We start from the raw sequence: 19,824 nt of genomic DNA, 5'->3' as shown, positions 1-19,824 counted from the left end.
AGCAGAGGGAGGATAGACTCCAAGTGCGTTTTTAAAGAAGCTGAAACTCTCATCAATGCACTCTCAATTGTGAAAAGACCCCAGTTCCAACTAGATTAAACAACAGTAGTATTCACCGGCATCTCATAGTCATTGTTAATATTTATTGAGCATTTGCTGTGCTGATCCTCATACAACCCTGTGAGGTAGGTATTAATATTATCTCCCATTCTATAGATGAGGCAAGAGTTACACAGAGACGTTAAATAGCTTGCCCAAGTTCACCTAGCTAGAAATGGGCAAGTCAGCATCATCTAACTGGCAAGTACCAGGATGGGATGGACTTCAGGCATGGCTGGCCCTAGGGTTTCAAATAATATCAAACTCTCTGGCTTTTTGTTTCGGTCTCATTCTCTTTCTACTTTATTAATTCTTTTTAAAGATTTTATCTATGTATTTGACAGAGAGAGCGAGAGACCACAAGCAGGGGGAGTAGCAGAAGGAAAGGAAGAAGCGGGCTCCCTGCTGAGCAGGGAGCCTGATGTGGGGCTCTATCCCAGGACCCTGGGATCATGACCTGAGCCGAAGGCAGATGCTTAACCATCCGAGCCACCCAGGTGCCCCCATTTCTACTTTAAAAAGGCTTCTGCATATAGCCAGGAGGATGGCTGCTTGTAGTTGCAAATTCACATACTTCTAGATTAGCAACCCTAGTGGAAAGAGAATTTGTTATACCCAATTATGAATTCTGGAAGAGGAGCTCTGGCCCCACCTGCAGCATTAAACCTACCCCTTCAACCAATAACATTTGCCATAGGAATAAGGTACGATGGATGACTTGACAAGCCTAGGTCACAAGCTTGTTTTCAAGTGAGGACGTGGTAGGTGCTATGCTTTACAGCCTCACCTCAAGTAGGAGAGGGGTAGTTCCCTTAAAAAAAAAAAATGGATGCTGGGTATACAGGAGCAACATAAGTTCACTACACATACAAGTGACCTTTTGAAGGATGAATTCTTGAACAGCACAGCAGAAAATAAAAGATAAAGGAGAAGGTTTGGTTAAAAGTCACACCAGATGAGGGATCAGTGACCGAGAATAATTTGTTACCAGAGACAGAAATTGGATGGAACAGGTCTTAGAGTTTCATTTGGGCTTGGTGAACTTGAAGTGCGTAGTGTGGAAATGTATATAGTAAGCAAGTGAGGATTTGGTTATGGAACTCGGGGGAGGTTCAGGAGCATAAACAGGCTTCAGAGGGGCACCTAGGTGGCTCAGCGGGTTGAGCATCTGCCTTTGACTCGGGTCATGATCCCAAGGTACTGGGATCGAGCCCCGCATCCATCTCCTTGCTCAGCAGGGAGCTTGCTTCTCCCTCTGCCTGCTCTGCCTGCCATCCCCCTGCTTGCGCTCTCTCTGACAAATAAATAAAATCTTTTTTAAAAAGTTAAAAAAATAAACAGGCTTGAGAATTATGGTTCAAGATTGATTTCATCTCAATTTTGATATGTACAGATAACCATAATTCTGCCTTTATGATGATCATTAACTTGACATTTTTATTATCATGCACTTGGAAAACGGAAAAGACCCTATAATCTACAGGATTTGTAAGAGCCTAGGGTAAGAAACTGAAGCAAGCTTCAGAGGAAAGCAATTGGGGAAACTCTGGCCCAACAGAGGTTTGTGGAGAGGAGGCTGCCCTCATAGAATCAAAGACTTGCTTTAAAAATCTGCAGAAGTGAGTTGAGCTAGACACTTAATCTGTCCTTTTGTTTAGTGTCTTCTTGGTCTACATCAAATGAAATTTCAAAGTTGCAACCATAATGATGGAGAATTTGGTTCATTTCCCAGAAAAGATATATCTGTATGATTGTTCAGTCATTTTGAGAATATTGACAGCATAGCATTCTTATCTGCTGCTGAGATCCATGATAGTTTTACATATTTTCCTTTAGATTTGAGATGGTCAATTCCTTTGTAATGACTTCATATTTGGATAGTTCTCTCTTATTTGGATCATGGCCTTAAAAGTTAAAAACCATTAATTTGATTTCTTTAAGCCAGCTTCACAGTGAAAATAATCTTTCTTGACCATAAACTACATTCCAGTTGTCTCAGTAATGGGTGTCATTGGCTATAGGTGGGTGGGGGTTAGAAATTATGAACAGCTGTATACAAGCGTTTCTTCATGCAACAAAAATGTATAGCATCTACTTTTTCCAAGTCACTATGCTAGGCATTAGGGATTATTAAAGCAAAGCAAAATAAGAATAAGTAAAATTTGATTCTAGTCTTCAAAGAGAAACAAATGATTTGCACAATATAGATAAAATATAGACGCGGCTTTGGGTAGACGATTACAGGAAACAAGTATATTAATGATGAATTGTTCCAGGGGGAGATTGGGATGAAGTGAAGTTTGTCTTAAAGCAGCAGAATGATTGAGAAGGTCTTTCCTGGTGGAGTGGTTACAAAGGGAAAGAAAGACAAGTAGCTTAAGGTAAGGAAGGAAAGGAATATTGTGAGTGAGGCTGGAAAAGAAGGTTGGGACAATATTCTGAACTCAAGACAGAAGAAACCATTCTAAGTGTATGTCTTGCAAATGGTGACTTAGAAAGACCTCTAAAAAAACTTACATAAAATAATGTGACTTTAACTAATTATGAAGTGACTTTAACTTGTAAGTTCCTTCAGAGTGTTATTTTGTATATCATGATTGTAGAAGACAATCTCTAATTATAGTTTATCATCTTTACAGAGAGTGACTATTAATTGAAGAAGGGATGAAAGTGACCACTTTTGCATACTCAAATTTCCTTAATTTCCCATCATAAGAAATCCAAGCACCCCTTGTGTCTTGGAGAGATGGTTTGAAAATAAGTCACAGAATTGTTGACTTGAGGAATTTGTCATAATTGAACAGCAACGTCCCAGATTTCCCTGGGGTCTGAGCTACTTCCCCTGGTTCCAGACAATAAGAAGAGAAAAGCCTATGGACTGACAGACAAAATACAAACATATGTGATGGGAAAGGAACAAGCCCACTTTATTGTGTGGCATGTGGTATTGGACTCATTAATTTATTGCTCATATATCTAGAAAAAGTCAAGAGAGACATGTATCTTTAATTTATTTATAATCAAAGAGTCTTAGAGTTTCCTCTTTCTTAACAAAAGATATAAATAACTCTTCAAAGAAAACTCACTCCTCAGAAGACTTTTTTGATGAGATATCAAAAATGACCATATTTTTCCTGAAGATTACTCCATATGACAACCCCTTTCTTGTGGTTTTTGTTTATCTCTACAGCCTCAAAAAAAGGTTTCTCTAACCCCCCCCCATAGGTCTCTTTTTCTTTTAGTGAGAATCAGGAAGAATTTAGTGAGTGTTTTAGTGAGACATTTTTTGGTGAGAAGTAATGGGGACAAATTTAGCTAGTTAACAGGGATTAACTATCAGGATTTATACTGGGCAATTAGGATGATAAAGTTACTCACTGAAATCCAAGACAGTGAGGTGGGCCATGGTGGGGGTTTCTGGAGATGAGGGACTCCTAAAGACAGAATAGCTTCTGTAGTTTTTCAGCATCTTAGTGCTCCAGAGATTTTGATTCTGTAGATCTGGATGCGCCCAAGCATTTCCATGAGGAAGCATCTCCCAGACAGATTCCAATGGGCAGCTCTCAGGAAGAATCCCTCCTGGGCTGCCTTCCAGCTCCCTTGTTAATACCACTCAGCTGTGTTCACAGAGCCACTTTCCATTTGCTTCTCTTCCTGCTTCCAATTAGCTTCCTCATCCTCTGTCTTTTCTCTAATTCATAGCTTCTACTTAACTTTTACTTTGCTCCCTCATTTGATTTACTAGTGTCTGTTCTTGCTGCTAGCTGTCTCATGTGCTGTGTGTCTGGTTGTGTAAATTAAAATGCTTAATAGGATGAGTCTGACTAGCTCAGTTTGCCCTCAGCTGTCAGAACTTTTTGTGCCAGTCTACCCCATAGATCATTGGTCAACTCAGAAATTGATTTGGTCATCTGCACTTGCCTGGGCCAATCAGTTATGACTAGGTCAATAGGGGGTAAGGGTGGGCGGGCATATAGTTCATAGCTGCTGCTTATAACAAGATCTGGGCATCGAGCTTCCTGAGATGTGCCTGGGGATCTGGGAGGCAATGTGATCCCGTTCTAACAATTTCTTCAGAGATTCTCTGTGATTTATGATAGACTGTGAAGACAGTACTTTTCAATTTGGAGGATATGGCCACCCCTTTTAGGCATAAAAATATTTCCTACACACATTAGTTGTACTTTTAGAGTCCATGATTAAGAACATACATAATATAGGGGTGCCTGTCTGGCTCAGTCAGTTGAAGGTCTGCTTTGGCTCAGGTCATGATCCCAGAGTCTAGAGGTCAAGCCCTGAATCAGGCTCCCTGCTCAGTTGAGAGCCTGCTTCTCCTTCTGCCCCTCACCCAGCTCATGTATGCTCGTGTACTCTCTCTCTTTCTCTCAAATAAATGAATAAAATCTAAAAAAAAAAAAGAAGAAGAAAGAAAGAAAATACTTAATACAAAACATACAAAATACAAAAAACTACTATGACTTCAGCCAAAGTTTTAAGTTTGTATGTTATTAATCATAAGAGTAGTGCTTACACTTTAAAGATAATAGTACATTTATTATGTATATAAGGCTTATCATTTATCTACAGAAAATGCTTGATGCTGGTATGGTTTCCTGGACTCCTTGAACTAGCTCTGTGGCTTCTTATGGGTGTTGGGCTCACAGGTTAGGAATGATTTTGTGGTACAATAACATTATACCAGGAAAGCCTGCATTTGAGCCTCAGGGTTCACTACTCGCTAACTTCATTTCTCAGAGTCAGTGGTGGTTCTACATTTCCTCCTCTTGAACCTTAGCAGGCTTGTGACTATTCAACAAGTAGAATGCAGTGGGAGTAATGCCAGTGATACCTGGGGGTTGGTCATAGACGGCCAAAGAGCAACTACCTGGCACATAAAACACACTATTCACAGGGAGGCAGGGCTTCAGGGATAGCTTGATCAAGCAAATCAGTGATGTCCCCAAGATTCCATTTTGTTTTATTTCTTTCTGTTTCTCCATTCTGACTTCTGTGATATCAGTTTTATTGATTTCATTCTACATCTTTCCTCCTGGTCAAAAAAAAAAAATGCCAATAAATCTGGGATGACATGGCCCTTTGGAGGCAGAGAGAGAGAGAGAGAATGGAACGTCAAGTTGAAAAAGTAGCATCAGTAGATTGTAGTTTCCAGTGTTGTTAAATCAGGTGACATCCTAATTCCTCATCATTTTTATTTGACCTTCTTTATTGTGGAAACGTTTATGGTCTTTTTATTTCTAGTATTTTAAAGTTTTCCTGTGTTGTACCTTGGTATGGATGATTTTTTTTTTTTTTTTTACCTTTTACCTTGGGCATTGGACTGACACTTTCCATTGGAAACTTCAATTCTTTTTTAATTTGAGGAAGTTTTCTTGTGTTATTTCTTGGGTAATTTCTTTCCCTTAATTTCTTCTGTTTTGTTTCTTTCTGGAACTCTTTTTAGTTGAACGCTAGGCACTTTTTTTTTAAGACATTTATTTATTTTAGAGAGAGAGTGGGAGCAAGTAAATGGGAGAGAGGGGCAGAAGGAGAGAATCTCAAGCAGACTTACCACTGAGCATGGAGCCTAATGTGGGGCTTGATCCCATAACCCTGAGATAATGACCTGAGCCCAAATCGAGAGTTAGACACTTAGTTAGACACTTAACTGACCCAGGTCCCCTTAATGTTGGGTACTTCTGAATTGATAATCTGATTTTCCAATGATTTCTTCCCACCTTTTGTCTCTTTTCATTCTCTTTTCTAGTTGTTTAAAATTAATAGTTAAATTTGTTTTTTTATATTTTAATCTCCAATCTTTTTTATTTTTAAAAAGATTTATTTATTTATTTGAGGGGGTTGGGTGGGAGATAGAGTCCCAAGCAGACTCCATGCTGAGCATGGAGCTCAAGGCTGGTCTTGATCCCACGTCCCTGAGGTCATGACCTGAGCTGAAACCAAGAGAGAAACTTAACTGTGCCACCCAGGCACCTCTATTTATTTATTTGAGAGAGAGAAAGAGAAAGAGAGAGCACATGCCCGTGAGCATGCATGCTCCAATGGGGAGAAGGGCAGAGGGAGAGAAACTCAGGCAGACTCTCTGCTGAGCTCCAAGCCCTCTGGAAGTAGAGGTCTGGGGGGAGGGCTCGATCTCACAAACCTGAGATCATGATCTGAGCAGAAATCCAAAGTTGGATTTTCAACAGACTAAGCCACCCAGGCACCTCTCCAATTCTTTTTTTGAAGGATAGCATTCTGCTCCTGTTTCGTGTATCTAAGGATATTAATTGTGATTTCATTGATGTTTTCTTCTCCTTTCTGTATTGTCTCTTTCAACTGAGGTCCTTTTTCAATTTGTTTGTATCTCTAGTTTTGTGTATTTTTCCTGGAATATTCCCTCAAACAGCTTAGAATTCTTTGGCTCTCTATTAATATTCCAGGAGGCCTTGGAACAATGGGCAGTTTTTACCAACTTATACTAGTGAGATTTGCTATATGGTAATCAGATGTCAGGTAAGTTTTCACTGTAAAAATCCCAAATATCAACATTGTAGGGTCCCCCCCCTCCACACACACACCTGAAGCCATCTTTTCCTGAGAAGAATTCACCTATTTTCTGCCTGGATGTGCCTCATAGACACCAGCATTCTGGAAAAAGAGTAAGGGAATAGGCTGATGGTTCAGCTCTTCAATCAGCAAATTTTATTGTTCTGTTTTCAGTTCTGCTCTCTGCCATATCTGGGGTTCTCTGATATGGAGATACTTCCTCTCCATTTTCTCAGAAACCTTGGTCTCTATATATTGGGGAGGATGGATAGTTTTCTGGGTTTATGGAAAAGGTCTACCTGATCACTGTATAGATGATCCATTGCTCTCCCTAATTTCAATTACATGTTTCATTTCCACCTTAAAGGTTCCCAGGAAGAACCATGTTCAGAGCCTTTCCAGGGCTCTCTGGAGGTGCTTGGCTCAATTTCTCCTAGTATCACTATCCATAGGTGCTTAGGTGGCAGCTTTCTCAAATCTAGTATCATTCTTCCATCTGGTTTCCAACCTCCAAATATTATTAATGTTGCTCATCAGCTATCATATCCTCTCACATTCTCTTTGTCCTTGTGAATTTGTGGCTTTTTCCACTTATTTGTTGCAGTTAAGGAGAGTAAGAGAATATTTAAAAATTTATCAATTTACTATATTTAGCTGAAAAATCTCTCCCTTTTTCTTATTCCTAAACTGTTTTCTCTAATCTTTTTTGCTCTGAGACTCTCAGATCTAAAATGTAGGAAACCCAGAGTTCATTTTTCGCTCTACTTTGTCATCAGCTGTGTCGGGGGTCACTGTCATGCCAATTTTCCAGCATATAATACATCTACAGCCTTCTCAAGGCAAGCTTTGCCTGATTCTTGCTGTGCCCAAATCCTTCAGCTTCTAGATCATCCAGGCAGAGATGATTGGGAAAGGAGGAGTGGGGTAGCAGGAGAAGACCAGGAAGAGCTCATCTGTGAAAAATGTGGGATTTAGGACACTAGGAATACAATCTAGGCTTATCATGTTTTAATTTATTTCATGTGAGTATGTTCTGAAGAAACAGAAGAGGAAGTGTAATAAGAAAAGGAGAATAGCAAAACATATCAAGAAATGGTAGGTCTTGCAAAATTAAAAAACGAGAGTAGAACACATAAGATAATTATTTAGGGACTGATTACAGAATTTATTGGAACAACTTTACCTAATTGTCAAGCAATTCAATAACAATTATGTGTCTCATTAAATAGGAGCCAGATTAACTTTGTGGAAGGCACTATTTGATTAGAATATTCAGCAGTCTACACATATATTCAATATTTATTGTTTGTTGATGTTGTAATCAGCAGAGAAGGAGCTTGCTGACAGCTGGCTGCAGAAAGGCAAAGGTATGAGTGCCAAGAACCCAAGAGAAAGGTGAGGAATTTTTGGAGCCGGAGTCAAACACAGAGTTCAGGACTCTACCGTTGCAGCCAGGAGGCATTCAGCAAATCAAAGAACTTGATCCTTGCCTTGGAGTGGTGGGCAAATCCGTGCCTTCATCTCTTCTCATTTGTAAGGTTGGGGAAATTAATAATAACAATAATAACAACAATAATACCTAACTCTTAGGATTGTTGTGAAAATTCAATGTCTAAAATATAGTAATTGCTCAACAAATGTTGGTGCTATTATTTGTCTTTTTTTTTTTTTAAGTTTTTATTTATTTACTTGAGAGAGAGAGTGCACAAAGGCAGGGGAAGGGTCAGAGGGAGAGGGAGAAGCAGACTCCCTGAGCAGAGAGCCCAGTGCAAGGCTCCATCCCAGGGCCCCAGGATCATGACCTGAACTGAAGGCAGACACCTAACTAACTGAGCCACCCAGGCGCCCCACTATTTGTCTTGGCAGGGACATTGTTATTAGAGTTGTAATTGTTACCATTATTTGTTTCCACACTGTAGTGAAAATAACCTGAGCACCAAGGACGACAATGCAAACAGGGGAAGGGGTCAAGGTCAAGGTCTCATAGCATCAGCCTTCAAGGGGAGGAAACAAGTCTTGCTTAGAGTCAGACGCCTAACTCCAGAGACAAATTTACAAATGGTAGTTTTTCTTTTGGTGGGTTCTTGCTTGAAGGCCAAATCTCCACCTTCCATCACACGTCATACCTTTGTCCATCCTATGCTGACTTTGTCTTTTTGTTCACTGATGACTCAGCAGTACCTAGAACAGTGCTGGCTTCATAAATAGTTGTTGAATGAATGGATGAGTGAAAGTTTGGCTGAATGACGAATTTAGCAGAAGAACTTGGTTGTTGTTCTGGGTGTCAGGAGAATGCTCATGTCCCATGGTCACTTACAGCTTAATAAGAACAAATATGGGTTGGCAGTTATACTTCTTTGATTCGGCTGTGTGCTATAGTTTGTTTTTATTTTTGTTTTTTTTTAAATCAGCATTTCGTCAGCTTTTATTATACAGTGTTTGGATGATAAATGAATACTTTCTCACAGAAAGGTAACACATGGCTCCTGCATTTTATGAAATAACAAACCCTTCATTTCATTGCTAGATTTTTAGAATATGTTTCATAATTAGAGAAATAAAAATGAGAGATTGCAAGGCTAAGCCAAAATTGAGAAGTTTTGGAATGAATCCAGAACAATCTAGTCTTAGGCTCGTGCATATTTGGGGACCAGAGCCCTATATACACAGGAGCTTGTGATGTTGGGGGAGGTGGAAGGGCTGGGGACAGGATGGTCACAATTTTCCCAGAGAGCTGAGCCCTATAGAATTTTCCACCATAAATGGGCCTGGCTGAAGAGGCTGTTGTTGAGTAAAAACAACAAGATGTTTAAAGAACAAGAGTAGGGGGGCACCTGGGTGTCTCAGTGGGTTAAGCCTCTGCCTTCAGCTCAGGTCATGATCTCAGGGTCCTGGGATCGAGCCCCACATCGGGCTCTCTGCTCAGCGGGGAGCCTGCTTCCTCCTCTCTCTCTGCCTGCCTCTCTGCTTACTCATGATCTCTCTCTGTCAAATAAATAAATCTTTAAAAAAAAAATAAAGAACAAGAGTAGGGAATGGTAGATTTGGATAAGAGTTTGGACAACTTTTATTCTGGAATAACAATAAGTTTGGAAGTCTGGGGGGAGAGAGAAGAAATGACAAAGGTCAAGTAGACAGTAGGATAAGAAAGAGAGGAGGATGCAGGGGATGTAGGGTAGAGATATCAATAGAACCAAGACCAATGGGCAGCGTGTGCCCTAAAGGAACAGTTGTTCGCATGTTCTAGGTTTTTACCACACTTTTCAAAATGGGGTCCATTGCAGGGTCCTCTTGAGCAACTTCAAACTGGTCTAAATCTGCCAAGTATTTCTTTGTGCTTAAGGGCAGCAAGTTTTGTTTTATGTAGGGCTAAGAGATGCTTACTAGCGTTGTAACCTGCTAAAAACTAATGGTTGCCAACTATAGTTACTTGTAAGCGAAATGTAATGCATACTAGAATTGACAAAGCAGCTAATTCAGTAGGCTACTGATGAGTCTGGTTGGCACTCAGGGGGGCACAGGCTGTAGAGCTCGAATTGCACACGTGGAATGATGGTCGGAATTCCCATGCCTGTTTGAAGGGACATTTTGTTTAATGGTGTATCACCAGTGTTTTATTGCATTGCTCAGGATTTTCAATTGCTCCCATTCTGGCTACTTCACGAAAAAATGTGAATTTAGCTTCATTATTATAAATTTGTTTTTTTTTATGTTGAAACATTTTGTTTGATTCGTATTCTGTTATGTTAAAATAAAAAATAAACTGAGACCAGCCTTGAAAATTCCCTGAGCAGATGAAAACCAGTGTAGTCATACGAACAAAGCTCAATTCAGCTTACGTTGTAAGACCAGCTTGACCTGGGTCGTTTCTTGCTTATGCTTCTGGAAATCACAAACAAAAAAACCTGTTTTTCAAGATTGATATGAGGTAACCACTAGCCCATTCCCTATCATTTAAGAAAATCCTCATCTTATTTTAATTCTAATTCTAATATTATAACCAGTCACTGTGAAGGATGAACAATCTTTGCTTTCTCATCAACAATCTCATAGCAATATATTCCTGAGTCTCATTCCATGGTTTGGTTGGCATGCTCCCTGTTTGCAAACTGTCTTTTTGGTGGATACACAGTAAACTTTTACTAATTGCTACTTCGGTGAGTTATTTTTTTACTTCTGTTATTTATTAACTTTTGCAATCAGAACACTTGCAAATAGTGACATGTATTTGAGGCAATGGTATTTGTGGCTGACAATTTTTTCTAAAACTGGGCTTTTTTTTTTAAAGATTTTTTTTTATTTTTATTTATTTGACAGAGAGAGAGATCACAAGTAGGCAGAGAGGCAGGCAGAGAGAGAGGAGGAAGCAGGCTCCCTGCAGAGCAGCGAGCCCGATGCGGGGCTCGATCCCAGGACCCCGAGATCATGACCCGAGCCGAAGGCAGCAGCTTAATCCACTGAGCCACCCAGGCGCCCCTAAAACTGGGCTTTGACATAGAAACAATCTAATACTAGAGAAGATGTGTATATAAAACCTACAATACGTGCTTGTAAGGCAATAGTTTATCACTTATTTTTTTCTCCTCCAGGAAAACGAGACTGTTTGGTGGTGCTTGGGGGCATTACTCTTACTTAAATGTACTATGGTTCAAAAAGTTTGAGCTACAATGCATAAACATATAGCTTGATAAACTTTTAACAAAGGGCAGCTACTTGTTGTATGTTGGTGACATTAAGAAAAATGTCCTAGGGCTCCTGGGTGGCTCAGTGGGTTAAGCCGCTGCCTTTGGGCTCAGGTCATGATCTCGGGGTCCTGGGATCGAGTTCCGCATCAGGCTCTCTGCTCAGCAGCGAGCCTGCTTCCCTCTCTCTCTCTCTCTGCCTGCCTCTCTGTCTACTTGTGATCTCTCTCCGTCAAATAAATAAATAAAATCTTTTAAAAAAATGTCCTAAAAGCGAAAATTCCTATGAAAGCTATTATGTTATGACAAGAATCTTAATTTCACTTCTGTTATCAAATACTAGGAAGTACTAGGTTTCACGATTCAGCAAGACAGGATTGCAGCATCAGGCAGACAGAAAGAGGAGCAAGAAAAAAGAGTGGGTCAGCTTGGGGCTAAGAAAGCAAACACATCTACAGAACTGGGTTTCTAAGAAGAGATCATAGTATCAGGGTATGTGGGTAACTCCAAGCTGACCCAGTCGGGTTGAGGGTATCAATCTCTATACTTCAGAGATGCTGACGCTGGGAGCTACTTGAATCCTGAATTCAAGCCCACAATCTTAGCTCTCCAACTAGGCAAAAGCATGGAAGCATCTGGATTACTTACATTCCAAGCCCAACTACTCTCTGCTGTGTTAAGAGGGTCACCAAGGCTCAATTCAACCGAACAATGAATGGGACAAGAGAAGGGAGGACAAGAAGCCTGACAATGAAGGTCTGAGGCTCAGAATAAGTTTCTGAACAGGTTCAGGTGTTCTCAGTGGCTTTTATGCATGGACTCATGTAGTAGGAAGTAGAGGAAGAAAGGGAAAGAACAGGAAAAATACTCCTCCCCCCAAAAAACCCACAAACAAAAATACAGACCTCCCCAAAGCAACTCACTAGCCTCTCTTTTAGGATCTTCCAAATCCAACATGACTCTATTTTGGGATAAACTCTGTTTTTATATTTTTTATTTTTATTTTTTAAGTACAATAGGACAAAAACTGAAGAACACCAAGAAACTGTGAGCTGTGAGAGGGTATGTCTTCTTTTATTCTCACATCAAATGCTAAATGTTCAAGTACTCTTTGCATTGCTATCAGCCCTCAGCTGAAAGTGGAGGGCTTCAAGAGGCTAGAACCCCAGGGCAGGTGGTCGTTTAGACAGAGGATGACCACAAGGTCATTGTGCCCACCTGGGTACCTGTTCCAGCAAAGAGAGGAGGGTTATGACCGCTGCTATCACCTCCCCTGGAGGAGAAATCATGGACCCATAGGACCTCTTGTCATAATTTTCCTTTGTTTGAAGTGCAAAAGGAGATGTTTCTTCCCAATTTATTTATAGAAACACAAATGTTAAAAGAACAAGAATTTCTTAAAAAGAGTTTTAAGCCAGAGATTTGCAGGTGCTACATTTTCTCTTTCACTGGTGTAGGCTGTCTCCAGGGCAGGTGTGAGAATATTGTGGCATACCTCTTTTACTAACAGTGGTCACAGCCCATCTGGGAGGAAAAATCAGTGCATGGCAATCCCTGACACCCTAGGACTCAATTAGGAGATCTCCCGAGGGTGGCCCATTTCCTTCTGTTTACATTCTCATCGGCTACACTATCACCCCCTTTCATGCTTAAGTGGACACCCCCACAAGGCAATGATTAAAAAAAGTTTTTGTAAAGAAGGGTTTGCTTTGTTTTGTTTTGTTGGTCTATTTAGTTCAGAGGTGCATCCTTACTTAGTGCTTTAAACAGTACCTGGCATTTAGTAGGCACACAATAAACATTTATTGAATAAATGAACGAATGTCCTTCACCTCATGCACCATGGATGAAGGTGATGGTAACAGCTAACATTTCTTATTCTTTTATATTTAGCAATATACTAAGCACTTTACATACATTATTTTATTTAATCTTCACAACACCCACAAAATAGGTACTACTACTAATAATATCTTTCTTCTCACTTTATATTCTGAAGTTTCGGGGGATCTAGTAACTTCCCAAAGGAACTCAGCTGGGAAGTAGCTCTCCATCACTCTTCCACATTGTCCTCAAGAAGTTTACAATTAGGAAGTTAAAGTAGAAGTGTGTGAAACAGGGGCGCCCGGGCGGCTCAGCTGGTTAGGCGCTGTGCCTTCGGCTTGGGTCATGATCCCAGTATCCTGGGATCGAGCCTCACATTGTCGGGTTCCCAGTTCCATGGGGAGCCTGCTTCTCCCTCTCCCTCTGCCGCTGCCCCTGCTTGCACTTGCTCTCTTCCTCTCTGTCAGATAAATAGATAAATCATCTTAAAAAGAAAAAAAAGAGTGTGAATCTTACTGTTGTCTCTATCAGTGCTCCTACTTTCCATTTGGAGCATAAGAATCACCTGGAAGTCAGGTTGTGTTTCAGCAGAGTCTGGAGTGGGACCCAATACACTGCACGTCTGAGAAGCTCCCAGGTGATGTGCTTCCTGCTGCCCCAGACCATGCTTTGAGAAACAGCGCTCTCTCTTCCCCTCCCCAGGCATTGCTTATGTTACAGGCTTCTGGGTTCCTCAAGTATCTTTCATGAGATGAGTCCTACCTTCCTGGTTCTTACAATATCCAGGAAACTTTGGAATTGCTCTTACCTTAGAAATTTTGATGAAACAGATTAGCTTTAAAAATGAAAATACAGTGATTTATTTTGCTTTTGAGTTTTCTAGAATATCTGATAAAGCACATGTCTCACGTGCACAGTCCAATGAATTTTTACACACATACACACACACATATCAAGATATAAAACATTGCTGGCCCAGGAAGATTCCCTCAGGCCCCTTCTCAGGGACTGTTTCTCCCTCAAGGAACCACGCTTCTGACTTCAGTCACCACAAATGAGTTCTGCCTGTTTTTCCACTTTATACAAATGGAATGGGTAAGAGCAAACAACGGGAACCCCTGGCTTGTGCTCCCCAGGTGCCAGAACCACTCCCCAGCTGGCTTCCCTGAGGTGTTACCAATGGGGGCCCCTCAGAGAGGTCCTCTGTGACCCCTTCTGGGGACTCCAGAGCAGACCAGGCACCTATCAGTTGGCCCTTTATTTCTCTCTTCCCTCAGCTAAGAAGATAGAGCCTCCATGATGCTATGGCCCCACCCCTCCCTCCCTGCAGTTTCAGATCCTCTGCCCTCATGGCTGTGAGAAGAATTCCCCATGAGGGGCAGGGAGGGAGGTCACCATCCTTCCTCCCCTTCCTTGCCCCTCTGCTTGCCTCTCCTTGTCTCCATCTCTTCTCTCTTTCTTTCTTCAACCCATCTGCCCTCTCTTCCTCCTTCTCTTTTTCTTTGTTTCCTTCCGCCATCTGTCTGGATCTCACCTCGCCGTCATCCTGGCAGCAAGTTTTCTCACCAACAGCTTGTGAAAGCACAACTCCCCTGCCTCCATTCTTCTGGTGAGGGTTCCCATGCCTCAGCCTAGGGTGGCCCGGAGAGTCCCAGCGCTATGGCTGAGCCAGGCTGGGGCAGGGGCTCCAAGATCGTGTTGACAGGAGCCTTGGGAGGCAGACCTGAAGGCCAAGGGTGGAGGAGGTGAGTCAAGGGCAGTTTTTCTTCCTTTTCTAGCCCCTTCTCTTTGGATGTCACTTCTCTTTTTAAAGAAGGTAAATGGGGAGGAGGAATTTAGCAAGAAGAGAAGTCTTTATTTTAACTCCTTCCTGACCCCCTTCTCCTTACCTCTATCCACTTCTGTCCAGTTCCCGCTCTGTGCGAGGAATCATGGACAATCCTGCCTATCTCTCCCCCTGGGAAACACTTGATCTGAATTAAAAGCAGGGGGCAATTTGGTGGGGGGAAGGATGAGAATGGGGACACACTGAACTGGGGCAGGAAGGTGGGAAGGGTGCTTCTGTGTAAAAGAGTAAGGGCGAGCCTTTTCTGAAGCGACGTCCCCAGACTCAGTTTCACGCTGTGTCCTGAGGGGTCGGAGAGATGCCTTCACTGTAGGTATTGGGCACCACATTCCTGCGGCTTTGTGACCTGCCACTTTTTTCAATTAAGTTAACTGTATGAAAATCAAAAATAAATGCTCAGTGAAATTAAGGAAATCGCTTTTCACGTCCAGTCCTCTTTCTTGACGTGTCTATCACACCAGGGTTTCTAGCATTGTACAGAGGACCTTTAAAAATAGTTGCTAATCACTGCATATTATAGGGAAACAAAGACTGGCCAGATGTTTCCGACTCGGGGCTAATTTTAATATAGTCGAACATAAATCTGCGAAGATTATTTCTTCTCAAGTCTGAGTAGATAATCAACACATAAGGCATGATGCTGCCTGTATTAAGATGATTAAATGAACAATTCACATAATTAGTATTCAATTTTCATCCCCAAATGTTTATTAAATGCTGACATATTGATGGAGCTGTGATTAGACCCTACATAAACCAAATTAACGAGACAGGTAACTACCCAGGCACCTTTCACTATTCCAAAAAACCATGATGTTAACTTGACATACAACGTAATGACACTGCCAGGCATGGCATTTTTAGAAAGTTCTGGGATAATTCCATGTTACCACTAGCTTTGGGGAAGATACTAACTTCAACAGGGGTGCCTGGGTGGCTCAGTGGGTTAAAGCCTCTGCCTTCGGCTCGGGTCATGGTCCCGGGGTCCTGGGATCGAGCCCCACTTCGGGCTCTCTGCTCAGCGGGGAGCCTGCTTCCCTTCCTCTCTCTCTGCCTGCCTCTCTGCTTACTCGTGATCTCTCTCTCTCTCTGTCAAATAAATAAATAAATAAATCTTAAAAAAAAAGATACTAACTTCAACAAAGCTATGAAATCTGTAAACAATTATGTTAGCTGTAAAAGGATTGATTTAGGGTATAGTTTGGGTTAAATATATATAGATTCAAAAAATATATCTATTACATGTTATAAATATAAAACACATATATATATAAAATATGTATTATATATTATAATATATGGTACATATTTATTATATACGTATATAAGATACATAATCCATATAAAAGCAATTTTTCTACATTCTCGTAAGATTGTAGCATTTTAAATTCCCATTTCTCAGAAAAGAATAAAATGATTATTAAATCAAATTCTATTAAGTCCTTTCTTTACATGTTCTAGGAAGGGAGGGGTGAAATCAGGAAAACCTTCAAATAAGATGTGAACTGAGGCTTAAAAGAAGAATAGGTGTCTGCCCTGATGTCTTCATGAGGGATGAAGGTCATTTTATTTATTTATTTGACAGACAGAGATCACAAGTAGGCAGAGAGGCAGGCACAGAGAGAGAGGGGGAAGCAGGCTTCCTGCCAAGCAGAGAGCCCGAAGCGGGACTCGATCCCAGGACCCTGAGACCATGACCTGAGCCGAAGGCAGCGGCTTAACCCACTGAGCCACCCAGGCGCCCCAAGCATACTCTTATCTGAAATTGATCTTCCTGAGAACTGGCTGGCATGTTTACCAGGGTTCTTCCTTCTGGCCTCTCCTTTCCCAGAAGTCCTTCTCCCACTTGAAAGAGGAAGACATACTTCTACTGAGCTAGAACGTCACATTTTATCACTTGACTACAGGTTTGTCATGAGAAATGTGTCACTTGTTTTATAATTCATTGTAAAAATGAATAATTAATTTTATTACCATTACGTGTTTGTATTCTCGACTTCACCATTTTTTAACAATCTATTTTGTAAGATACACTTATCATTTTATTTCTCAAGAATTTTCTTGACAAAAAAAAAAAGAATTTTCATGATATTCCTTAAATTCCAGATTAAGATATTTACTTGAATTGATAACTGAAGTCAGGTTTCTGAAGAAAGAGATTGCATATGATATGGCTGATTTTTCGAGTTGGTTAGATTGTGAATATTTCCCCCAAATTTAGTAAGCTAAATCTGTTGTTTCAGCTCATCAAAACTTAGGTAAAAATATATTTAGGGGCACCTGGGTGGCTCAGTGGGTTAAAGCCTCTGCCTTCAGCTCAGGTCATGATCTCAGGGTCCTGGGATCAAGGCTCCCATCTCGCTCTCTGCTCAGCGGAGAGCCTGCTTCCCTTCCACTCTCTCTGCCTGCCTCTCTGCCTACTTGTGATCTCTGTCAAATAAACAAATAAAATATTTAAAAATATATATATATAAAAACATGTGATAAGATAAAAATGCTTTTATTATTAATTATGACTATGCAAAGATATACTGTTAAGGAAGTTTTATGTTCCAAATCCTTCTGAATATATCTTATTTTAGAAAATTCCTCTAAGTCAAAAGTAACATGTACATATAATTAATAGCCATTTGATAAGTCTTGGCAAAGCTTTCTCGGTGAAAGAGCTAATATCTGGATAAAAATGTGGTGGCAAGCCAAGTGGTTTCCAATTCTTTTCTTACGACAAAATTGAAGGCAAAGCATAATCAAGCTGTCATTTGATAGAACGTGAAAAATAATTTAATGACAAATCTCTAGGTGATTTTTGACAGAAGACTTAGAAAGAATTCAAAGAATTAAGTGACTTTATTTCAGCAAAATCTTTTCTATTCCTTCATACATATTTCTAAACATGATTTCTTAGTTCTTGAAGGAAAGGAAAAGTGAATTGGGGTAAATTGGAGGGGGAGATGAACCATGAGAGAATGTGGACTCTGAAAAACAACCTGAGGTATTGGGGGGGTTGGGGGGTTGGGTGAGCCTCGCGATGGGTATTAAGGAGGGCACGTATTGCATGGAGCCCTGAGTGTAGCGCATAAACAATGAATCATGGAACACTGAAAAAACAAAAAATTAAAGATTGCTTAGTCCTTACATTTACAAAAATGAAAACTAGGAAAAGAAATATACCAAATCTTTCTCATACCAGCAGTAATAATATTCACAGGTGACTATATGAACTAATTTTTAAAATGCAGTCTCATTCATCTTATTAAGAGATAAATTTCTAAGAAAAAATTATTTTACGTTTAATAATTATCTATTGAAAGTGTCAGCATATCAATGTTGTTTTGATCAGCTGTGTACTAGTAATTATAATGATGGAAAATTTTAACATTTAGAGCATTATGTGCACATACAATAAAAATGTTCAATTTACATACACATTTATGTTGCAGATAAGATAATATGGTGATCTATAAAAGAGTTTCAAGCTTAGAATGATATTGCATTTGGATAAATTTATGCGGAGGAGGGAGAAAAGAGTTAGCCAGGAACAAACTAAAATTTCTGACTGCTAAAAGGAACTTCTTGTTCAGATGTTTTAAAAACAGATACTTGTGGGTATCAAATGGCTAGGATATTTAGATTCCTTTGGCTACTTTAAACAGAGTGACCTAACAGTTTTAACAAATGTATCAATATTTAACGCAAACTGGAAACTATATTCCATGCAGCTATTAAACCTTACAATAACAAACACTCCTGGAATCAGCTTTAAAATATGTGCAGGGATACATAGTCTTAGAAAATCTTTGTGTCAACATATAAAATTTTTAGGGTGTGGAGCAAAATGTAGTTTGAAGAACACTGTCATTCAGGAGAGCTGATCCCTCAGATAGACTCTCCAGGGCTCCAGGCCCCACATGGGTGGGCTACATAAAGACACTCCTGGTTCCTATGCCCTGCCCCTTTCACAGAGCTGGATTAGCCACCAGGCCCCACACTTTTTCTAGAAGGCGGTGTTATTGTCAAGAGCCCTTTTAGGATATGGCTGGTCAAAAAGCTAGTTCCGAAGACATTCTGAGATCATGAGACATAACCAGAGTGACTGAAGGATGGCTGGAGAAGACAATCCAGGATTAGCCTGGAAGCCATCCAACAACAGAGACTCAATGCCCAAGTCTTCTCCTGAAATTGAAGACTGTGTGTGCCATTCAAGAGAAAGAGAACACATCAGGAAGAGCTTGTCCAGATGTCCATGGAGGGAAGTCAGGGGCTCTGAAAATGGGACCCGGCAACCATCCCTCGAGTCTTCCAGGTCTGAATAAACAAAATAACGCTGTTTTGCACAACTGATGACTTCAAAAGAGTAAGAAAGAGATGCTTTTAACTACAAGAAAATGTAGAGGATATTATGAGAAGAGTCTCCGATTGATTTGCCAAAATGTAATGTTATCATTTTGTTATAGTTCCTTTAGCTCTTTCCCAATTAATTTCTAACTCTACCAGCAATATATTGGGAGTTTTTTTAGCTTAGGAGAACTTGATATATGAGATAGATTTTAAAAAAAGAAATATGTGGGTTGCTCATTGAGCGCCTGAAACTTATGTTTTACAGTGAATTTCTAGTCCTTAGTTGTGTGGGTTTCGTAAAAATATAGAGTTGGAGTCTCTCATTTTCACACGATGGCTAAGCTGATCCTTGAAGTCTGTGAAGTATTATCAGTATGCTCTAGAAACTCATTTCCAGGTGACTAACTCAAACCCAGCTTATTATGATGACTCGCAAGGCTGCAGAATAATTACTATTCATGATATTCACCAACACATAGTAAAGACCACCAT

Source organism: Meles meles, chromosome 5 (genome assembly GCF_922984935.1).
Source record: "Meles meles chromosome 5, mMelMel3.1 paternal haplotype, whole genome shotgun sequence".
In the NCBI taxonomy this organism is placed as follows: Eukaryota; Metazoa; Chordata; class Mammalia; order Carnivora; family Mustelidae; genus Meles; species Meles meles.
Note: the sequence above shows the minus strand (reverse complement) of the source record.